Source organism: Panthera pardus, unplaced genomic scaffold, assembly GCF_024362965.1.
Source record: "Panthera pardus isolate Hobbes unplaced genomic scaffold, ASM2436296v1 HiC_scaffold_18, whole genome shotgun sequence".
Lineage (NCBI taxonomy): Eukaryota > Metazoa > Chordata > Mammalia > Carnivora > Felidae > Panthera > Panthera pardus.
Window position 1 is genome coordinate 9799734 of NW_026526743.1, and position 11112 is coordinate 9810845.

Here is an 11112-nt window from a genome sequence, read left to right on the forward strand (position 1 = left end):
TCTGTGCTGACAGCTCAAAGCCTGGAGCCTGCTTCAGATTCTGTGTCTCCCTCTCTCTGTCCCCCCCCCCCCTTCACACTCTGTTTCTCTCTCCTTCAAAAATAAATAAACATTAAAAACATTTTTTAAAAAAATATGAATCAACTGAAATATTTACCACTGCCAAATTTTAAAAAAATCAAACTTAGGTAAGGACAGGTTTTACTTGAGACAATTATTATATTAGAATGTTCCAACCACATGATCTGCGAATGTCTCCAAAGCCAGACAGAGAAGAGATTTTATTTCAAGGCGGAAACAGGTCTAGGAAAAAAAACCACACACACACACACAAACAGGTATAGGAGAATGGATGAGCATGTGGCAAGACCTATAAATGATCAGAGAATGTTTTACCTTGAAGTTGCCTACTCTTAGGAGGGTCTGTTGTAATGGTGGGGTTATTATGAATTATAATGCTCAAGAGAGGTCTAAATTCTGAGTTTTGGGGAAGGAGAGAAGCTTTTCTTAAAGTTTTATGTTATTTTTTAATTTTTAAAAAACATTTATTTATTTTTGAGAAACAGAGAGAGACAGAGTATGAGCAGGGGAGGGGCAGAGAGAGAGGGAGACACAGAATCCAAAGCAGGCTACAGGCTCTGAGCTGTCAGCACAGAGCCCGATGCGGGGCCCGAACTCACAAACCGCGAGATCATGACCTGAGCCAAAGTCGGATGCTCAACCAACTGAGCCACCCAGGCACCCCTCTTAAAGTTTTATTTATTTAAGTAATCTCTACACCCCATATGGGGCTCAAACTTATGACCCCAAGATCAAGAGTTACATCTCTTCTGACTGAGCCAGCCAGGCACCTCAAGGGAAGGAGAGACGCTTAAGTAAAGTTTGGTTAGGTCATATTAACAAGCATTGTTCTGTAGGAGGGGAAAATTCTCTTTCCTCTTAGGTCTCTGGCTTGGCTTAAGAATTAAACTGACCTAAGACAAATTCACAGAAAAGCATACACATTTTGTTGAATTTATACATGTACCCTGGAGCCTGCACAAGAGAATGAAGACCCAAAAAAGTAGAGTGGGAAGATTTTATACATTTTAGACAAAATTCAGTAAATTTGTAAAGAATTGGCAAGACACAGAGATTTGGGCTAGTTGGTAAAGGAGTAACTAGGAAGATAAGGATCAGTTTAACAAGATTTGTCCGTATAGATATCTTGGACCCCAATTCTCTATCTCTGGTAATAGGAATGTCTTCCTCCTGGTACAGGGAGGGTGACGTTCACATGGGAGGGTGATCTACTTTCAGGAAAACAATGAAAGGTCAGAGTGTTTCTTATATTAGCTGTTCAAGTGTTCTTAATTCAAAATACTCAGTATGCCAAAGTTGCATATTTTGGACTGACAGATGCTGGTTTCCTTCAGTTCCTATTGATCAGTGGGTATAAACAATTCAGTAATCATTGATGGGAGAAAGGATGGGGATTTGGAGGGTCTGTATCTGCCTTGCTTCTAGATAAATGGGGCATGGGGGTGCAAGAGCACCTGGCTCAGGGGTCCCCAAACACACCAGGTTTGGCCACTTTCCACTGACAAAATCCAAAGGCAGAGACACAAGCAGTGGTGGAAGAAGAAAGGAATTTATTTCAGGGAGGTCAACACCCAGAAGACCAGGGACTAACGGCTGAAAGCCTGTCTCCAAAGTGCTGAAAATACTTCTAGGTTTATATAAGGAAACGTGGGACAAAGCTCTGTGGGGATGTGCAGCTGGGCAGCAAAGGTCGGGTTGACCATTGTCCTGGGGTCAATTACATGGGGTCTTGCTGGCTCAGGACAGTCCTTATTGCTTGAGGGTAATTTTGGATCCAGCAGGGTCTTTTTTTTGCCTGAGTTAAGGTAAACTGGAAAGAAGAACTTAATCAATATTTAGAAAAAGTACAGACTGAGGTCCAAATGGAGGTGGCAGAAGTCCTGTTTCGTCTCACTGAGGTCATGTGTGGAAAGGTGGTTCTTTGCAGTGAGCAGTGCTATTTTTCCAGACTTACAGGGTCAGAGTAAAGCCCAACACGGTCACCAGATATGACACCAAGCAAAATTAAAAAAAATAAATACATGTTATATTTGAACAGTGGAACATTATAAACTTTAATGCTAATAATAACAAATTTGCCCAAGAACTTTGGCATATGTGCCCTTTGAATGGCCCTGGAAAACTCCGTATCTTCATTATGCTCTGTTGTGTCCCCGAGTTGGAAAAACACATTCCTATGTTGTTCTTTTTTTTAAAAAATTTTTTTTTAACGTTTATTTATTTTTGAGACAGAGAGAGACAGAGCATGAACGGGGGAGGGTCAGAGAGAGGGAGACACAGAATCCGAAACAGGCTCCAGGCTCCGAGCTGTCAGCACAGAGCCCGACGCGGGGCTCGAACTCACAGACCGTGAGATCATGACCTGAGCCGAAGTCGGACGTCCAACTGACTGAGCCACCCAGGCGCCCCCCTATGTTGTTCTTTTATTCACACAATACTTCTGACATGTCTGGTTGCCAAATGTGTGATAGTGTTTCCTCTACCAGCAATTCTCTGTGACAGCAGCTGGGTGTCCTATAATTCAACTCGATTTTGACACTGTCTACCTGGAGACACTGTCAGATCCCACAGGTTAAGGACTCAGTCCTATAAGCCCGTCCCCTCCCCCACTTCAGAGGCAATCACAAGTCCAGGTTGTCACCTGTGCTTCTGACCAACTGGCTATAAATTGGAGGTTCTTATTGATGCAGGCAGCTGGGTCCGAGGACCCAGAGAGGGGGCCCCACAGGACTAGTTGAGAGGGTTCTTGGCTTCATGCAGGATGGAAATCAAATGTGAGCCAGCGGGGAGTGAAAGCAGAATTTACTGAAGATATATATAGATGTATATATACAGAGTGTCCAGGAGACTCGGAAAGGAAAAGAGTGTGAGTCTCCTCTTTGCTTAGGGTCTGTGGTTTTTATTGGCAATTGTGGTCTTGTGCACATGTCCTCTTAGGGATCAGGGAACTGGTCAGAGCAAAGACAGGATCCAGGTGTCCTTCATAAGTCACTCATTCCCTGAAGCCAGGGGGTCTTGGCATCAAGGTGTTTGGAGTCAGTGGTCTTGGAGGCGACCCCACCCAATCACTCCTTAGATGTTAGCTATTGTGCTGGAAAGTTCCAAAGATATCATTGTCTCTTTGTCCCTCACAAGGAGGACACATGCTATTTGCATTACAAGGCATGTGTAGAGTGGGGTGGGGGTGCAGGCCCTAGCAAAAATGGAAGCTGGAAAAGAAGCAACGAGGGGGGAAACAGCCTTTTTTAATGATGTCCCTTCAGTTTCACCATCTCATTATGAGACTTCCTACTCTGGTTCGATACATTTGCTAGAACAGTCCACAGAACTCAGGTAAACAGTTTACTTACTACATTACTGGTTTATTGTAAAAGAATATAACTCAGGTATAGCCGGGTGGAAGAACGGATTGGTCAAGGTCTTTCTGGTGACCAGCTCCCATTCAGGAGCTCACCAAGGTCTGCCTCTTTAGAACAAAAGACACTCGTATCAGAAAAAATTCCAAGGGATTTTAGACCTGTGTGTCAGGAATCAGGGTCCAAGACCAAGTATTAGAACAAAATACGCCCCTATTGCTCTTAAAACTTCGGAAATTACAAGGGTCTTAGGGGCTTTGTGCCAGGAAACAGAGGCAGAGACCAATATATTTTCTATTACACACTGTCCTTCCTGAGACATTATTTTTTTTAAGTTTACTTATTTATTTTGAGAGAGACAGAGACAGTGTGAGTGGGGGAGGAGCAGAGAGAGAGAGACAGAGAGGAGAGAGAGAGAGAGAGAGAGAGAGAGAGAGAGAGAGAGAGAGAGAGAGAGAATCCCAAGCAGGCTCCCTGCTGTCAGCACATGTGGGGCTCGAACTCACAAAATCATGAGATCAAAACCTGAGCTGAAACCAAGAGTCCGATGCTTAACCAGCTGAGCCACCCAGGTGTCCCTACCTGAGACATTATTAACTGTTGGAAGATGTTGCTCTAAACCACCAAAGTCAGAGGTCTCTGTGACTGTTAAATTGAACGAGAACCTGGAGGCTATATTAAGAAAAATATTTTGCTATTTTTTCATTAATCATAGAAACAAATCTGCAGACACATCATGAATTTTATAGTCATGATTAGACAGTACAAGCAGTATTTAAAACTCAGGGTCACTGGGAGAAGGCAGGACCTCACCTGATCACGTCTGTGGGACTCAGGCTTCTCCAGAGAATTTAGGATCCTTGGGCACCAAGTTGGCCGGCCGAGAAGCCACGGGACATATTATGCCTACACCCGCAATTCGATTGGAAGGGGACCTAGGTGTGGCTCCACCCCTGGTAGACCAGACTCCGCCTCCCGGAGTCCTTGCCCCGGGAGCTTGCACTGCTGTTAAGGTGCTCGCCGAAGCGCAGCGCCTCTGCTCAAAAGACTGTCTTGTGTATTCCTTACTCAGGATCCAAACATGCAGCAACAAGTTGGTCCCTCTACCGATTTGGGGCTCTGATCACTCAGCCAGAAATCAGTCTGACCCCAAGCCCACAGGAAGGAGCTACAGTGCTCACCCCTGACTGGCCATGAGTATGTGGCACCAACAGTCCTCCCACCATCCTGCGGTGTCCCTGGGGTACTTGATCTCTTCTACTCTCGCCCTTTCTGCCTCTTCCTTCCTGCCCAAACCCTCCAACAAGCACACACAGCGAAGCCGGCAGCCCCTCCGGGCCTGAACGCAGTGTTTCTCACCCTCCATGTGTCCACAGGACCGCACAGAGGCTGGCGCTGGCAGCCCACGACTACCCCGTGCTTTATAGACATATAGAGCGCTCACAGGTCTTAGCTAAAGTTGCTCTTCCCCAAACTAGATTTCTAGCTTTCTAGAAATCTAGATGCCTAGATTTCTATGGCACACTTCTGGCCTTGCACAACGGGCACACAGAGTTCAGCTGCCTCCAGAATCTGCACCTTGGAAGGCCATCTCTTCTGCCTAGCTGGGGTCTCCAGGGCCTAACAGAACTGCCAGACCAGGTACCCTCTCAAATAACCTCTTAGATATGGAGTTTGCCTCTTGCACTCCTCCCACCCACTTCTACCCCCAGGTCCTACGTCTTGAGAACTGCTTAGAGAAGAATTAGGCTCGGAGCAGCTCCTCTGGCTGCCCATCCAGGACACTCAGGTTTTCAAGACACTCAGATGCACGTGAAGGGGAGCAAAGGTCTTAAAATCTGATAAGTGAAAATTTGCTTTTTTGGTTATAACCTAAGTGTAGGGAATTCCTCATAGCACCATGTCTCCAACTCCTGGGGGGGGGGGCCCACTGATGGTTCCACATGTTAAAAACAAAATACATGAACACAAATGAGCACACCATCAGAAAATCCCTCAGAACCACTAATCCCACCACTGCTTTGCCTTTTTTTCTTTCATGTATATTGAGCTACCGTCACATGAAGACCATTTTAATGATCAGTCATAGGGAGACAAAAGAGACACAGAATCTCTATCCCCAGCAAGGCAAAGCCCAGCACCTAAATCCTCCTGAGGAAGATGGATATATAAAACCCAACTCCCAGGGTATTACAGGAATTAACTGACATAATTTGTGTGTGGTTCCTGAGACATAGTGCACACTACCATTTTTGTGAGCACATTGCTGCTGTTAAAACATATATATATTTTATAGATTTATATTTATATATTAATATATGCTTATATATTAATATTTATATATTAGTGAATGCATGCTGTTTCTGTCAGGAAAAATATAAACTAAAAATGAGAGAGAGAAAACAGATTTAATTCTCTCTTAAAAAGGTGGGGGAGGAAAAGAGACTTCTCTTCCTCCTTTTTCCGAGAGCATTTCTCTTAGGAAACTTGTAAGTTTTCTCTGCCTGTTTGGAATGTCTTTTGAAAGCTAAATAAGACTCTTGCCAACATTGTAACTCAGGAATGTTTGCTCAAGGATCTGGGAGTCAACTCTTTGAAATGTAAATATCAAAGGAGATAATACATTTATCTCCTCCCAGTTCCTGAGGGAAGATAGGTGCCTAACTCAGCAGGTGCCTTGCTCCCAGTTTCAAAACTCCCTCCAGTCATTAATATGAGAAGTTTGTTTTCTCTCTGGATAAAGCCAATTAGCTAAAACAAATGGCCACTCTGCTTACCTGATAATGTTAGGATGAGCTACGTGTGACGAATGGTGTGGTCATGTCTTCTTGAGGACAACTTATTATCTTTCTTGAGAACATGTATGTAATCGGTCGTATCCGCTTGCTTGTCTTCTATGACAGGGTAAGATTTATCTTTGCAATCTCTCAACAGATTGCCTGTGATGCATGTCACATTCTGGTTTAAAGCTTACTCACTAATGAAAAGTTTTCTTTCCTACTACCTTTGTGGAGAGGATTGCTGGGTTGGGAGATGATTTTATTTTTAATTGTATTCCCCAATACCTCCCGCCAGCAAAAAGAGCTTTGACTTACACCATTTCCAACTTAAAAAAGGAAAACATTTCGGCTTCTAATATAAGTGGCTCTCACAACTCTAATCTTTTACTTCAAGTTGTTTGAAACATTAACTTCAAATAGCCAGGAGGCCGCTCGGTCCACGAGATACCAAAGAGATTCAAACAAACTCAAAAGCAGGGAGTAAGGCACTTTAGGGCTGAAAGTGCGGAGAAACGTCCAGGGGCGGGACGGAGGCCCAGACCCTACACCTACTTCGGCCACGCCCCTTCGGCCGCTCCCTTTCTGTCCAGTCCAGGCCACTGTCCAAGGCCCGTCCCTGGGCGGCCCCTCCCCGCCGCACGCTGCGCACGCGCAGTTTCCCGCAGACCCGGAAACGGAGCTAAGGACACCCTCCGGTGGGTCCGTGTCAGCTTTTCTGATTCAACACTGGTGTTTGCGATACACCTGCCCGTCCCCGGCCTCCGAGCCGCAACACCCGCAGTTCGGGGGTCACCACGTACGATAAAACCCCCTTCAGGCGCTTGTGCTGCGCCCGATGATTCTCGGCAGGACCGTCAGATATTCCAGGCCTGGGAGCCCCACCGCGGGTTCGGGGGTCGACGACTATTTCGAGTTAAAGTCTCTGAGGCGCGTCCCCGCCCCCGGCCGTCCGCCTTCGGTCCAGGTAGACCGCTCCTGCCGCGTCTTTTTCCTGCTGAAAACCCTCCCGGGACTCCGCGCGCTCTGGCCCTTTCCCCTTCGCGTCCTCCCTCTCTGGCCCCCAGGCTGCTCCTCTCTCCTCTCCTCCAGGCGCTAGTGCAGACCCAGAAGCCACGTCTCCTTGGCCTTGCGGTTCTGCAGGCACCACCCCTCTCCGGACACCCCCTCCACCTACGCCACCTCCGGAGCCGGGCCCCTCCCCCGTTAGTACTCCACTTTGTACTCACAGCCTTGGGAGCTTCTTCCGCACGATTCGCATCCACCGGCTGTGTTTGCCGTGGTGTGTTTCCACTATTGAAGCCGCCCTGGAAAGTGTTCTTCGCGGGCAGAGTTGTGAGTGTCAGGGTTTTTTTTTTTTCCAGTTGTGAGTGTCAGGGTTGGGGGCGAAGCAGGGACAGTCTGAGGGAGAATGAGTAAAACTACGTGTGAGAGAAAGGAAGAAAGAAAGAGAGTAAAACAGGGAAGAGCAGGTGGATGTGGAGAGAGAGTAAGAGTGGAGTGAACCACAGAAAAGTAGAGGGAGAAAAGAAAGAGAAATCTAGATTAAAAGGTATCTCCAGAGAGGTGAAGGGTAGCACACTGGACGAGAGAGATCTTAACCGGTGATGGGAGTGGGGCAGCAAGGAGCAGGCACATCAGAATGAGAGTGGGGAAGGAATAAAGGCTCAGACAGCTCATTGGGGCCGTGGCAGATAGAGGTGGTGCTGGGACAGAAAGAGGGGCAACAGTGACAGAGACAGCAGAGGGACAAACAGAGCAGGGAGGGAATTCCCTGGCTTTTAATCCTTTCATTGGCTTCTGGTTGTCCTCGGGACAAAAATCCAGACTCCACTGTATGGCGACAGCCTAGAGCTCTGCAGGCGGGGTGACCTTCCAGAGTTGGTCCAATGTGAGGGAAGGAAAAGCCTTCTCTTTCCTGCATCGACCGGACATCGGACACTGGCTGGTCAGCCAGGTGCTGTGGTGAAGAGGCCGTTTACAAGGAGGGAGGGAGCTGTCCAGCAATAGCAGCCAGACTGACAGCTGTGGGGCAGTTTGTGCCTGAATCCTGAGGGGTGGATTCAGGAAGTGCAGCTAGTGTTTCCGTGGTTGACTTGCGGGGTATCTTAGGACCCATAAGGGTTTAACGGGAAAATGTCACCATTTGGGGGGTAATCTGTGGTGGTTTTGGTGGGGAAAATCTCATTATTTCAGGCAAAGCATTCCTGAAGGCATCACATGTGTTTTGTGGGATACAGATGACAGTTGGGGGTGTTCCAGAAGGTACTGGAGTCTAGTTGGGAGTATGTGGATCATTGGAGACATTGCTCTTGTATTATGGCGTCATGGAGGTGCCTGACGTTGGGGTATGGTCTCCAAGAGGGAACGTGTCGAATCCTGGGTTGGTGGGTGTCTTCCTGCCAAAATAAAAGACTGGTATTAGGAGCATGGCGTAGGATCTTTGGGCAAAGTGCGTAGCTGATTAGGAGGTTCTGTCGTGTAATATTGTGTGTGGGGTGTCCGCTGGGAGTGTAGCACAAACAGCATGGGAACCCGCAGGAGTGTCTGAGTCAAGAAGGGAAACAGTGGGGGACTGGGGCCCAGGAGGTGGGTGCTTTCACTGAGGCAGGCTTGCTGGAGGTGGGTCTCTGGGAACAGCTGCAGAACGGCTGTGAGGTCCAACAGTACGACAGCCTCAGGATCCTTTGGACCCTGCTCATCAATTTTTACCTCCAGGCATTTTATTTGGTTCAGCATATACATATGGCGATATCGTCCCATCTTAAAAAAAAAAATACACAAAAAAGAGGCTTTTACTACGTTCTCCCATCTTTATTTTTATTTACAAAAATTTTTAGTGTTTATTTATGAGAGACAGAGAGAGAGTGGGGGAGGGGCAGAGAGAGACAGAGACACAGAATCCGAGGCAGGCTCCAGGCTCTGAGCTGCCAGCACAGAGCCCGATGCGGGGCTCGAACTCACAAGCGGTAAGGTCATGACCTGAACCGACTGAGCCACCCAGGCGCCCCTTTTCTCGCATCTCTAAAATAAAGAACCTTCCATCAGCTGCATTCCCCGTGGTGGTAAGTGCCCTGGGGTGTGCTCCATTTTAGAGAATACACTAAACACTTGTTTATACTCTGCTTCAGATCTTGGTTCCAGTTCTGTTTCGTATCCACTGCGCCGCTGAGACTCTCCATGTCCGAGTCACCAGGGACCTCCCCACTTCTCAGTCCAGGAACTGGCTTCCCCTTCTCTTCACGCTGGTCCCAGCAACAGCACACCAGGCTCCTCTTTCTGAAGCACTCTTCTCTTGGCTTCCACGTCACACTAGTTTTTTACAAGTAAAACTACCACTTACCTGTTTTAACGTTCTTCTCCATGTTCATGCGTCCGTTCCCGGTGCCTGTTTCTCCTAACTCCTTGGTCTCTGACTGCAGGAGCACCCCTGGGCTTAGGCCTTGAAACCCTTCTCACTTCCTGCCTTTCCACCTCGCCCCATCTCATGACTTTCAACACTGATGTCTCCTTTCACTGTTCCACCAGACTTCTCCCCTGAAACCAGGGGCCTTTACCCATCTGTCTCCTCGAGGTCTCTGCTGGGACAACAGCCTGGTATCTTCACCCTAATATGTCCAACAGTGACCCCCCCCAAACTCCTCCAAACCTGTCCCTTCCAGTCTGCCTCTGCATATAGGGTGACCCTGTATTTCCTGGGCTTAGATGGGCATCTTGACATGTTTGCAAAACAGACATTACTTGTTAGTGTTTTAACTTAGGACAACATAAATAAAAATCAGATGTTTACTCAAAATGGATAAGGGAATACATGAGGTATGGGGGACATTTTGAAGAATGCAGTCCCTTCTGATTTGCTTCCTTTAATACTTTCTGATCTTACCTCCTTGTCTCCTCTACTCACCCTGCTCCAGCTGCACAGGCTTCTCTGTCCTTCCTGGAGCTCAGAACACCACCACCTTAGGGTCTTCACATGGGTGTCCTTCTGCCTCGAAGTCTCTGACCCCTCACGTGCGGGTGGTAAAAATCTCTTCTTCCCTCTGGTCTTTGTTCTGATATCACCTCTCAGTGGCGCCTTCTCGCCCCCGCTCCCTTTAACATTCCAGCCACACCCCCACCCCCAATTCTGGTCCATAGTGCCTCCTTGGCATCTCTCTCCTGCTCCTTCCCCTTCCACTGGCTGGATATTCATGACAGCAAGGCCCCTGGGGATCCGGAGCCAGAAGGGGGATGTGCTGGGTGGGCCTCCTGAGTGTGCTCCACCCAGCTTCACGCTGTAAATCTGAGGCTGTCTGCAGATACAGCTCTTGTGTTCCTCCCAAAGATTCCCTTCAAATGGCCAAGGGGAGACAGGGCCTGATCTCAGTCCTAGTTAAAGTGCCTGGGGGGTTTCTGATGTGTCTCCAGCGCTGAGCACCAAGGCTGTGGTGCTGCATGTCTGAGGCTGACATCAGCCCCTGACCCAGGGAGAGGTGAGGGGGCCTGGCTCTGCGTGGGGTGTGATCGGGGCAGGCCTGTGACCTGCAGGGGAGGGTCAGGTCCCACCCAGGTCCCCACTGATGCGGTGTGCGGGGGCTTCACCAGGGCGGGAGCCGGTTCTGAAGAAGAAGGGTGGGAAGGTCACTTGCTGGCCTCTGGAGGAGTCCACTGTCCCGGGGCACCCCCTGTGTTTTCACACGGAGAGGCCTTCCCGTGTGAGGCTGCAGGACGGGAAGGACCCAGACTGACTCAAAGCATTAAGCTGCGTTTTGTTGACACTTAGGATTGAATTCCCAAGCCTGATCCTGCCTGAGGAAGAATCCTGGAAAGGGAGGAAGAGCAAAGGAAAGGAGTCGGGAATGGCCGTCTGTCAGGTGAAGTCATATCCTGGGTCGATTTCCTGTCTCTCATTCCTGCAA